Source organism: Chrysoperla carnea, chromosome 2, assembly GCF_905475395.1.
Source record: "Chrysoperla carnea chromosome 2, inChrCarn1.1, whole genome shotgun sequence".
Lineage (NCBI taxonomy): Eukaryota > Metazoa > Arthropoda > Insecta > Neuroptera > Chrysopidae > Chrysoperla > Chrysoperla carnea.
Genome location: NC_058338.1, coordinates 99,797,730 through 99,811,696, shown reverse-complemented (window position 1 = coordinate 99,811,696; position 13,967 = coordinate 99,797,730). Strand labels below are relative to the sequence as shown.

Here is a 13,967-nt window from a genome sequence, read left to right as displayed (position 1 = left end):
GACTGGAACCAATCTTAAAAGACCTTCATATACGCATATCGACTTACCTGGATCAAAATTTCACTCTTTTGTATAGTCCTGGCACTCTAGATTCGACATCGAAAATTATCGAAAAAAATTTTTTTTATCAAAAAACGCAAATTATGATCATTTTTGGCTTATTTAGACTGGAACCAATCATAAAAGACCTATATAAATGCATTTCGACTTACCTGGATCAAAATATCACTCTTTTGTATAGTCCTGGCACTCTAGATTCGACATCGAAAATTTTCAAAAAATTTTTTTTTATCAAAAAATGTCAAATTGAACCGTTCAATTCGGTTCACAGTATTTTGATTGTAGGTTTGGCTGATAGTAATTAAAAATCTTTTAAATTAGAGTAGTAAACGCGATCAAAAACATTATACGGATTGGGACAGAATAGGTAACAATCATTAAAACACACGAACACGAAAAGAAATATGTACAAAAGTGAAAAATAAAAAAAAAAATAGAAATAAATAAATAAGAAAAAAAAAAGAAGCACACAAAAAAAAAACCTATTTAAATCTAAAACACACACACAAAATAAAAAAAAACAAGAAAAACCACTCAAAAAAAAAAAAATTGAATTAAAATCACGCTAGCGTGTGAACGGACGTTAGTACACGCTAACGTGTGAATGGCCACCCTGCGCAACAATTATTAAAAGTTAACAAACAAAACAACGTAGTTCGGTGTATGAATACAGAACGAAGCTAAAAAGCTCAGACAATTTAAAAATTAGGTCTCTTAATAAAATCACCGTTGAATGGTACACATCAAGGATAAAATTTATTAAAATCAATAAGATACACGTTCGTGCCCGCAACGCGAGCACGTTTTAATATTACATCGTACAATTGATGGATTGGGCATTTTAATCTGGAAATAAAATAATTGGTTTAACTTCAAAGAAGTGGACTTACTTGAACGATCAAATTAATCATACCTGGACATTTCATCAACGGCTGGTGTTGTTTGTTTGGTTGTGTATCGCTCGGTCATCCTCAGGTGGTTTTTCCTAGATTTTCAAGGTACGTTGCTTTATATTAATTATCTTCCTTCTGTCCCAATTTGTAGCGATGTAATTGGAGATTTACCTACAAAAAAGTCAAAACGTTTAGTATACGTAGTTTAACAATACGCAATTGGACAGTTCCGATTCGATTTTAATTAAATATTTAAATTTGGTGTTGAACGTGATCAATACCGCGTTTTGGAAGTGTAGCTGACCACGAGTGCAGACAGCCCTTGATGGGTGTCTTTAGTCTTTCGATTCGGAGTTATACTTCGCCGGTACGTAAGCTTCATCGGATTCTGCTCTGTGTAATATTGAATAAATTGAGTCACGGGTCAGAGCCAGAAGATGGATACTTGATTCACTAAACAGAAGAATTTAACGCAAAATCGGAACTGTTCAATTCAGTTCAGTTTCAATATAGGTTTCACATATTTTATAAAAAAAAAAAAACAAAAGAAAAAAAAACACTGAGTTAATTTAACAAACAAAAACCTTACCTTAAAGAGGTTATGTAATATTGTGCATTTGTCTTGAGAATTTTGTTTCAGATTATTTTTAACATTTAATCAATTTAACACTGTTATATTTGTAAACTCTAAAAACAAAAAGAATATGTTATATTTTAATTAAATAAATTAATCTAAGTGTAGAACTAAACTTACATGTGTTCTTTTGTTGTTGTCAAATAATTTTGACATTTTATTGATAGTCCATAGAGTTGTAGTCACTTCACAGACTACTACTCCATCCTAGACCGTTCCTTTTTTCACTTTGATTTTTTTTCAGATTCGATCACACTTACTAAGATCGCGGATAAAAAACGCTTCCACTTATCATCGATGCCACAGTTGGTAATTTAATAGAAGATTTTAATATAAAGTTCTATTAAAAATGCCACAAAATTATGATCATTTTTGGCTTATTTAGACTGGGACCAATCATAAAAGACCTATATATATGCATATCGACTAACCGGGATAAAAATTTCACTCTTTTGTATAGTCCTGGCACTCTAGATTCGACATCGAAAATTTTCGAAAATTTTTTTTTTTTATCAAAAAATGTCAAATTATGATCATTTTTGGCTTATTTATACTGGAACCAATCATAAAAGACCTTCGTATACGCATATCGACTTACCTGGATCAAAATTTCAATCTTTTGTATAGTCCTGGCACTGTAGATTCGACATCGAAAATTTTCAAAAAATTATTTTTTTATCAAAAAATGTCAAATTATGATCATTTTTGGCTTATTTAGACTAGAACCAATCATAAAAGACCTATATTAATGCATATCGACTTACCTGCATCAATATTTCAATCTTTTGTATAGTCCTGGCACTCTAGATTCGCTATCGAATATTTTCGAAAAAATTTTTTTTTTATCAAAAAATGTCAAATTATGATTATTTTTGGCTTATTCAGACTAGAACCAATCATTAAAGACCTATATATATGCATATCGACTTACGTGGATAAAAATTTCACTCTTTTTTATAGTCCTGGCACTCTAGATTCGACATCGAAAATTTTCAAAATTTTTTTTTTTTTATAAAAAAATGTCAAATTATGATTATTTTTGGCTTATTTAGACTGGAACCAATCATAAAAGACCTTAATATATGCCTATTGAGTTACCTGAATCAAAATTTCAATCTTTTGTATAGTCCTGGCACTCCAGATTCGACATCGAAAATTTTCAAAAAATTTTTTTTTTATCGAAAAATGTCAAATAATGATCATTTTTGGCTTATTTAGACTGGAACCAATCATAAAAGACTTATATATATGCATATCGACTTACCTGGATCAAAATTTCACTCTTTTGTATAGTCCTGGCACTCTAGATTCGACATCGAAAATTATCGAAAAATTTTTTTTATCAAAAAATGTCAAATTATGATCATTTTTGGCTTATTTAGACTGGAACCAATCATAAAAGACCTATATATATGCATATCGACTTACCTGGATCAAAATTCGCTCTTTTGTATAGTCCTGGCACTCTAGATTCGACATCGAAAATTTTCAAAAAAATTTTTTTTTATCAAAAAAGCTCAAATTATGATCATTTTTGGCTTTTTTAGACTGGAACCAATCATAAAAGACTTATATATATGCATATCGACTTACCTGGATCAAAATTTCACTCTTTTGTATAGTCCTGGCACTCTAGATTCGACATCGAAAACTTTCAAAAAATTTTTTTTTAGTCAAAAAATGTCAAATTATGATTATTTTTGGCTTATTTAGACTGGGACCAATCATAAAAGAACTATATATATGCATATCGACTTTGCTGGATCAAAATTTCACTATTTTGTATAGTCCTGGCACTCTAGATTCGACATGGAAAATTTTCAAAAAATATTTTTTTATCAAAAAATGTCAAATTATGATCATTTTTGGCTTATTTAGACTGGAACCAATCATAAAAGATTATATATATGCATATCGACTTACCTGGATCAAAATTTCACTCTTTTGTATAGTCCTGGCACTCTAGATTCGACATCGAAAACTTTCAAAAATTTTTTTTTAATCAAAAAATGTCAAATTATGATCATTTTTGGCTTATTTAGACTGGGACCAATCATAAAAGAACTATATATATGCATATCGACTTGCCTGGATAAAAATTTCACTCTTTTGTATAGTCCTGGCACTCTAGATTCGACATCGAAAATTTTCCAAAAATTATTTTTTTATCAAAAAAGCTCAAATTATGATCATTTTTGGCTTATTTAGACTGGAACCAATCATAAAAGACCTATTTTAATACATATCGTCTTACCTGGATCAAAATTTCAATCTTTTTTATAGTCCTGGCACTCTAGATTCGACATCAAAAATTTTCAAAAAATTTTTTTTTTATCAAAAAATGTCAAATTATGATCATTTTTGGCTTATTTAGACTGAAACCAATCATAAAAGACCTATTTATATGCATACTGACTTACCTGGATCAAAATTTCACTCTTTTGTATAGTCCTGGCACTCTAGATTCGACATCGAAAATTTTCGAAAAATTTTTTTTTAATCAAAAAATGTCAAATTATGATCATTTTTGGCTTATTTAGACTGGAACCAATCATAAAAGACCTATATTAATGCATATCGACTTACCTGGATCTATATTGCACTCTTTTGTATAGTCCTGGCACTCTAGAATCGACATCGAAAATTTTCGAAAAATTTTTTTTTATAAAAAAATGTCAAATTATGATCATTTTTGGCTTATTTAGACTGGGACCAATCATAAAAGACATATATATATGCATATCGACTTACCTGGATCAAAATTTCACTCTTTTGTATTGGCCTGGCACTCTAGATTCGACATCGAAAATTATCGAAAAATTTTTTTTATCAAAAAATGTCAAATTATGATCATTTTTGGCTTATTTAGACTGGAACCAATCATAAAAGACCTATATATATGCATATCGACTTATCTGGATCAAAATTCGCTCTTTTGTATAGTCCTGGCACTCTAGATTCGACATCGAAAATTTTCAAAAAAATTTTTTTTTATCAAAAAAGCTCAAATTATGATCATTTTTGGCTTTTTTAGACTGGAACCAATCATAAAAGACCTATATTAATACATATCGACTTACCTGGATCAAAATTTCAATCTTTTTTATAGTCCTGGCACTCTAGATTCGACATCGAAAATTTTCAAAAAATTTTTTTTTTATCAAAAAATGTCAAATGATGATCATTTTTGGCTTATTTAGACTGAAACCAATCATAAAAGACCTATATATATGCAAACCGACTTACCTGGATCAAAATTTCACTCATTTGTATAGTCCTGGCACTCTAGATTCGACATCGAAAATTTTCGAAAAATTTTTTTTAATCAAAAAATGTCAAATTATGATCATTTTTGGCATATTTAGACTGGAACCAATCATAAAAGACCTATATATATGCATATCGACTTACCCGGATCAAAATTTCACTCTTTTGTGTAGTCCTGGCACTCTAGATTCGACATCGAAAATTTTCAAAAAAATTTTTTTTTTATAAAAAAATGTCAAATTATGATTATTTTTGGCTTATTTAGACTGGAACCAATCATAAAAGACCTTAATATATGCCTATCGACTTACCTGAATCAAAATTTCAATCTTTTGTATAGTCCTGGCACTCCAGATTCGACATCGAAAATTTTCAAAAAATTTTTTTTTTATCGAAAAATGTCAAATAATGATCATTTTTGGCTTATTTAGACTGGAACCAATCATAAAAGACTTATATATATGCATATCGACTTACCTGGATCAAAATTTCACTCTTTTGTATAGTCCTGGCACTCCAGATACGACATCGAAAATTCTCGAAAATTTTTTTTTTTATCAAAAAATGTCAAATTATGATCATTTTTGGCTAATTTAGACTGGAACCAATCATAAAAGATTATATATATGCATATCGACTTACCTGGATTAAAATTTCACTCTTTTGTATAGTCCTGGCACTCTAGATTCGACATCGAAAATTTTCAAAAAATTTTTTTTTTATCAAAAAATGTCAAATAATGATCATTTTTGGCTTATTTAGACTGGAACCAATCATAAAAGACTTATATATATGCATATCGACTTACCTGGATCAAAATTTCACTCTTTTGTATAGTCCTGGCACTCCAGATACGACATCGAAAATTCTCGAAAAATTTTTTTTTTATCAAAAAATGTCAAATTATGATCATTTTTGGCTAATTTAGACTGGGACCAATCATAAAAGACCTATATATATGCATATCGACTTACCTGGATCAAAATTTCACTCTTTTGTATTGGCCTGGCACTCTAGATTCGACATCGAAAATTATCGAAAAATTTTTTTTATCAAAAAATGTCAAATTATGATTATTTTTGGCTTATTTAGACTGGGACCAATCATAAAAGACCTATATATATGCATATCGACTTTCCTGGATCAAAATTTCACTCTTTTGTATAGTCCTGGCACTCTAGATTCGACATCGAAAATTTTCAAAAAATTATTTTTTTATCAAAAAAGCTCAAATTATGATCATTTTTGGCTTATTTAGACTGGAACCAATCATAAAAGACCTATTTTATTACATATCGTCTTACCTGGATCAAAATTTCAATCTTTTTTATAGTCCTGGCACTCTAGATTCGACATCGAAAATTTTCAAAAAATTTTTTTTTTATCAAAAAATGTCAAATTATGATCATTTTTGGCTTATTTAGACTGAAACCAATCATAAAAGACCTATTTATATGCATACTGACTTACCTGGATCAAAATTTCACTCTTTTGTATAGTCCTGGCACTCTAGATTCGACATCGAAAATTTTCGAAAAATTTTTTTTTAATCAAAAAATGTCAAATTATGATCATTTTTGGCTTATTTAGACTGGAACCAATCATAAAAGACCTATATAAATGCATATCGACTTACCTGGATCTATATTTCACTCTTTTGTATAGTCCTGGCACTCTAGAATCGACATCGAAAATTTTCGAAAAATTTTTTTTTATAAAAAAATGTCAAATTATGATCATTTTTGGCTTATTTAGACTGGGACCAATCATAAAAAAGCTATATATATGCATATCGACTTACCTGGATCAAAATTTCACTCTTTTGTATAGTCCTGGCACTCTAGAATCGACATCGAAAATTTTCGAAAAATTTTTTTTAATCAAAAAATGTCAAATTATGATCATTTTTGGCATATTTAGACTGGAACCAATCATAAAAGACCTATATATATGCATATCGACTTACCCGGATCAAAATTTCACTCTTTTGTGTAGTCCTGGCACTCTAGATTCGACATCGAAAATTTTCAAAAAATTTTTTTTTTATAAAAAAATGTCAAATTATGATTATTTTTGGCTTATTTAGACTGGAACCAATCATAAAAGACCTTAATATATGCATATCGACTTACCTGAATCAAAATTTCAATCTTTTGTATAGTCCAGGCACTCTAGATTCGACATCGAAAATTTTCCAAAAATTTTTTTTTATCAAAAAATGTCAAATGATGATCATTTTTGGCTTATTTAGACTGGAACCAATCATAACAGACTTATATATATGCATATCGACTTACCTGGATCAAAATTTCACTCTTTTGTATAGGCCTGGCACTCTAGATTCGACATCGAAAATTTTCGAAAATTTTTTTTTTTATCAAAAAATGTCAAATTATGATCATTTTTGGCTTATTTATACTGGAACCAATCATAAAAGACCTTCATATACGCATATCGACTTACCTGGATCAAAATTTCAATCTTTTGTATAGTCCTGGCACTCTAGATTCGACATCGAAAATTATCGAAAAAAAATTTTTTTTTATCAAAAAATGTCAAATTATGATCATTTTTGGCTAATTTAGACTGGAACCAATCATAAAAGATTATATATATGCATATCGACTTACCTGGAATAAAATTTCACTCTTTTGTATAGTCCTGGCACTCTAGATTCGACATCGAAAACTTTCAAAAAAATTTTTTTTAATAAAAAAATGTCAAATTATGATCATTTTTGGCTTATTTAGACTGGGACCAATCATAAAAGACCTATATATATGCATATCGACTTACCTGGATCAAAATTTCACTCTTTTGTATAGTCCTGGCACTCTAGATTCGACATGGAAAATTTTCAAAAAATTTTTTTTTATCAGAAAATGTCAAATTATGATCATTTTTGGCTTATTTAGACTGGGACCAATCATAAAAGACCTATATATATGCATATCGACTTACCTGGATCAAAATTTCACTCTTTTGTATAGTCCTGGCACTCTAGATTCGACATCGAAAATTTTCAAAAAATTATTTTTTTATCAAAAAAGCTCAAATTATGATCATTTTTGGCTTATTTAGACTGGAACCAATCATAAAAGACCTATTTTAATACATATCGAATTACCTGGATCAAAATTTCAATCTTTTTTATAGTCCTGGCACTCTAGATTCGACATCGAAAATTTTCAAAAAAATTTTTTTAAATCAAAAAATGTCAAATTATGATCATTTTTGGCTTATTTAGACTGAAACCAATCAAAAAAGACCTATTTATATGCATACCGACTTACCTGGATCAAAATTTCACTCTTTTGTATAGTCCTGGCACTCTAGCTAGATTCGACATCGAAAATTTTCGAAAAATTTTTTTTAAATCAAAAAATGTCAAATTATGATCATTTTTGGCTTATTTAGACTGGAACCAATCATAAAAGACCTATATATATGCATATCGACTTACCTGGATCAAAATTTCACTCTTTTGTATAGTCCTGGCACTCTAGATTCGACATCGAAAATTTTCAAAAATTTTTTTTTTTATAAAAAAATGTCAAATTATGATTATTTTTGGATTATTTAGACTGGAACCAATCATAAAAGACATTTATATATGCATTTCGACTTACCTGGATCAAAATTTCAATCTTTTGTATAGTCCTGGCACTCTAGATTCGACATCGAAAATTTTCAAAAAATTTTTTTTTTATAAAAAAATGTCAAATTATGATCATTTTTGGCTTATTTAGACTGAAACCAATCATAAAAGACCTATTTATATGCATACCCACTTACCTGAATCAAAATTTCACTCTTTTGTATAGTCCTGGCACTCTAGATTCGACATCGAAAATTTTCGAAAAATTTTGTTTAATCAAAAAATGTCAAATTATGATCATTTTTGGCTTATTTAGACTGGAACCAATCATAAAAGACGTATATATATGCATATCGACTTACCTGGATCAAAATTTCACTCTTTTGTATAGTCCTGGCACTCTAGATTCGACATCGAAAATTTTCAAAATTTTTTTTTTTTATTAAAAAATGTCAAATTATGATTATTTTTGGCTTATTAAGACTGGAACCAATCATCAAAGACCTATATATATGCATATCGACTTACCTGGATCAAAATTTCACTCTTTTGTATAGGCCTGGCACTCTAGATTCGACATCGAAAATTTTCAAAAAAATTTTTTTTTTATCAAAAAATTTCAAATTATGATCATTTTTGGCTTATTTAGACTGGGACCAATCATTAAAGATCTATATATAAGTATATCGACTAACCTGGATCAAAATTTCACTCCTTTGTATAGTCCTGGCACTCTAGATTCGACATCGAAAATTTTCAAAAAATTTTTTTTTTATAAAAAAATGTCAAATTATGATCATTTTTGGCTTATTTAGACTGAAACCAATCATAAAAGATCTATATATATGCATATCGACTTACTTGGATCAAAATTTCACTCTTTTGTATAGTCCTGGCACTTTAGATTCGACATCGAAAATTTTCGAAAAATTTTTTTTAAATCAAAAAATGTCAAATTATGATCATTTTTGGCATATTTAGACTGGAACCAATCATAAAAGACCTATATATATGCATATCGACTTACCTGGATCAAAATTTCACTCTTTTGTATAGTCCTGGCACTCTAGATTCGACATTGAAAATTTTCAAAAAAATTTTTTTTTATCAAAAAATGTCAAATTTTGATCATTTTTGGCTTATTTAGACTGGAACCAATCATAAAAGACCTATATATATGCATATCGACTTACCCGGATCAAAATTTCACTCTTTTGTTTAGTCCTGGCACTCTAGATTCGACATCGAAAATTTTCAAAAATTTTTTTTTTATCAAAAAATGTTAAATTATGATCATTTTTGGCCTATTTAGACTGGAACCAATCATAAAAGACCTATATATATTCATATCGACTTACCTGGGTCAAAATTTCACTATTTTGTGTAGTCCTGGCACTCTAGATTCGACATTGAAAATATAAAAAAAAATTTTTTTTTATCATAAAATGTCAAATTATGATCATTTTTGGCTTATTTAGACTGGGACCAATCATAAAAGTCCTATATATACGCATATCGACCTACCTGGATCAAAATTTCACTCTTTTGTATAAACCTGGCACTCAAGATTCGACAATGAAAATTTTCAAAAAAATTTTTTTTTATCAAAAATTGTCAAATTATCATCATTTTTGGCTTATTTAGACTAGCCCCAATCATAAAAAACCTATATATATGCATATCGACTTACCTGGATCAAAATTTCAATCTTTTGTATAGTCCTGGCACTCTAGATTCGACATCGAAAATTTTCAAAAAATTATTTTTTTTTTTTTAACAAAAAATGTCAAATTATGATCATTTTTGGCTTATTTAGACAGGAACCAATCCTAAAAGACCTATATATATGCATATCGACATACCTGGATCAACATTTCAATCTTTTGTATAGTCCTGGCACTCTAGAATCGACATCGAAAATTTTCAAAAATTTTTTTTTAATCATAAATTGTAAAATAATGATCATTTTTGGCTTATTTAGACTGGCACCAATCATAAAAATCCTAAATTTATGCATATCGACTTACCTGGATCAAAATTTCACTCTTTTGTATATTCCTGGCACTCTAGATTCGACATCGAAAATTTTCAAAAAATTATTTTTCTGTTTCAACAAAAAATGTCAAATTATGATAATTTTTGGCTTATTTAGACTGGAACCAATCATAAAAGACCTATATATATCCATATCAACTTACCTGGATCAAAATTTCAATCTTTTGTATAGTCCTGGCACTCTAGATTCGACATCGAAAATTTTCAAAAAAATTTTTTTTTTATCAAAAAATTTCAAATTATGATCATTTTTGGCTTATTTAGACTGGGACCAATCATTAAAGATCTATATATATGTATATCGACTAACCTGGATCAAAATTTCACTCCTTTGTATAGTCCTGGCACTCTAGATTCGACATCGAAAATTTTCAAAAAATTTTTTTTTTATAAAAAAATGTCAAATTATGATCATTTTTGGCTTATTTAGACTGAAACCAATCATAAAAGACCTATATATATGCATATCGACTTACTTGGATCAAAATTTCACTCTTTTGTATAGTCCTGGCACTTTAGATTCGACATCGAAAATTTTCGAAAAATTTTTTTTAAATCAAAAAATGTCAAATTATGATCATTTTTGGCTTATTTAGACTGGAACCAATCATAAAAGACCTATATATATGCATATCGACTTACCTGGATCAAAATTTCACTCTTTTGTATAGTCCTGGCACTCTAGATTCGACATTGAAAATTTTCAAAAAAATTTTTTTTTATCAAAAAATGTCAAATTTTGATCATTTTTGGCTTATTTAGACTGGAACCAATCATAAAAGACCTATATATATGCATATCGACTTACCCGGATCAAAATTTCACTCTTTTGTTTAGTCCTGGCACTCTAGATTCGACATCGAAAATTTTCAAAAATTTTTTTTTTATCAAAAAATGTTAAATTATGATCATTTTTGGCCTATTTAGACTGGAACCAATCATAAAAGACCTATATATATTCATATCGACTTACCTGGGTCAAAATTTCACTATTTTGTGTAGTCCAGGCACTCTAGATTCGACATTGAAAATATAAAAAAAAAATTTTTTTTATCAAAAAATGTCAAATTATGATCATTTTTGGCTTATTTAGACTGGGACCAATCATAAAAGTCCTATATATACGCATATCGACCTACCTGGATCAAAGTTTACTCTTTTGTATAGTCCTGGCACTCTAGATTCGACATCGAAAATTTTCAAAAATTTTTTTTTTTTCAAAAAATGTCAAATTATGATCATTTTTGGCTTATTTAGACTGGGACCAATCATAAAAGAAATATATATATGCATATCGACTTACCTGGATCAAAATTTCACTCTTTTGTATAAACCTGGCACTCAAGATTCGACAATGAAAATTTTCAAAAAAATTTTTTTTTATCAAAAATTGTCAAATTATCATCATTTTTGGCTTATTTAGACTAGCCCCAATCATAAAAAACCTATATATATGCATATCGACTTACCTGGATCAAAATTTCAATCTTTTGTATAGTCCTGGCACTCTAGATTCGACATCGAAAATTTTCAAAAAATTATTTTTTTTTTTTTAACAAAAAATGTCAAATTATGATCATTTTTGGCTTATTTAGACTGGAACCAATCCTAAAAGACCTATATATATGCATATCGACATACCTGGATCAACATTTCAATCTTTTGTATAGTCCTGGCACTCTAGAATCGACATCGAAAATTTTCAAAAATTTTTTTTTTATCATAAAATGTCAAATAATGATCATTTTTGGCTTATTTAGACTGGGACCAATCATAAAAGACCTATACATATGCATATCGACTTACCTGGATCAAAATTTCACTCTTTTGTATAGTCCTGGCACTCTACATTCGACATCGAAAATTTTCAAAAAATTTTTTTTTTATCAAAAAATGTCAAATTATGATCATTTTTGGCTTATTTAGACTGGGACCAATCATAAAAGACCTAAATATATGCATATCGACTAACCAGGATCAAAATTTCACTCTTTTGTAAAGTCCTGGCATTCTAGATTCGACATCGAAAATTTTCGAAAAATTTTTTTTTTATCAAAAAATGTCAAATTATGATCATTTTTGGCTTATTTAGGCTGGAAAAAATCATAAAAGACGTATATATATGCATATCGACTTACCTGGATCAAAAGTTCACTCTTTTGTATAGTCCTGGCACTCTAGATTCGACATCGGAAATTTTCGAAAAATTTTTTTTTATGAAAATATGTCAAATTATTATCCATTTTGGTTTATTTAGACTGGAACCAATCATAAAAGACCTTTATATATGCCTATCGACTTACCTGGATCAAAATTTCACTCTTTTGTATAGTCCTGGCACACTAGATTCGACATCGAAAATTTTCAAAAATTTTTTTTTTATCAAAAAATGTCAAATTATGATCACTTTTGGCTTATTTAGACTGGAACCAATCATAAAAGACCTATATATATGCATATCGCCTTACCTGGATCAAAATTTCACTCTTTTGCATAGTCCTGGCACTCTAGATTCGACATCGAAAATTTTCGAAAAATTTTTTTATCAAAAAATGTCAAATTATGATCATTTTTGGCTTATTTAGACTGGAACCAATCATAAAAGATCTACATATATGCATATCGACTTTCACTGGATCAAAATTTCACTCTTTTGTATAGTCCTGGCACTCTAGATTCGACATCGAAAATTTTCAAAAAAAAATTTTTTTTATCAAAAAATGTCAAATTATGATCATTTTTGGCTTATTTAGACTGGGACCAATCTTTAAAGACCTATATATATGCATATCGACTTACCTGGATAAAATTTTCACTCTTTTGTATAGTCCTGGCACACTAAATTCGACATCGAAAATTTTCAAAAAATTTTTTTTTAATCAAAAAATGTCAAATTATGATCATTTTTGGCTTATTTAGACTGGAACCAATCATAAAAGACCTATATATATATATACATATCGACTTACCTGGATTAAAATTTCACTCTTTTGTATAGTCCTGGCACTCCAGATTCAACATCGAAAATTTTCGAAAAATTTTTTTATCAAAAAATGTCAAATTATGATCATTTTTGGCTTAATAAGACTGAAACTAATCGTCAAAGACCTATATATATGCATATCGACTTACCTGGGTCAAAATTTCACTATTTTGTATAGTCCTGGCACTCTAGATTCGACATCAAAAATATAAAAAAATATTTTTTTTTATCAAAAAATGTCAAATTATGATCATTTTTGGCTTATTTAGACTGGGACCAATCATAAAATACCTAAATATATGCATATCGACTTACCAGGATCAAAATTTCACTCTTTTGTATAGTCCTGGCATTCTAGATTCGACATCGAAAATTTTCGAAAAATTTTTTTTTTATCAAAAAATGTCAAATTATGATCATTTTTGGCTTATTTAGACTGGGACCAATCATTAAAGACCTATATATATGCATATCGAC

The 13,967-nt window shown here is 28.7% G+C and overlaps 1 long non-coding RNA gene across 1 annotated transcript; it reads right to left on the bottom strand.

Annotated features, from left to right (window-relative positions):
• Nucleotides 1-789: 789 nt before the first annotated feature.
• On the bottom strand, nt 790-1,908 carry LOC123293735. The gene is made up of 4 exons (XR_006535037.1): nt 1,708-1,908; nt 1,543-1,640; nt 974-1,124; nt 790-906 (listed from the first exon to the last, which is right to left on the bottom strand). It is a non-coding gene; the product is annotated as an uncharacterized LOC123293735 (long non-coding RNA).
• Nucleotides 1,909-13,967: the final 12,059 nt, after the last annotated feature.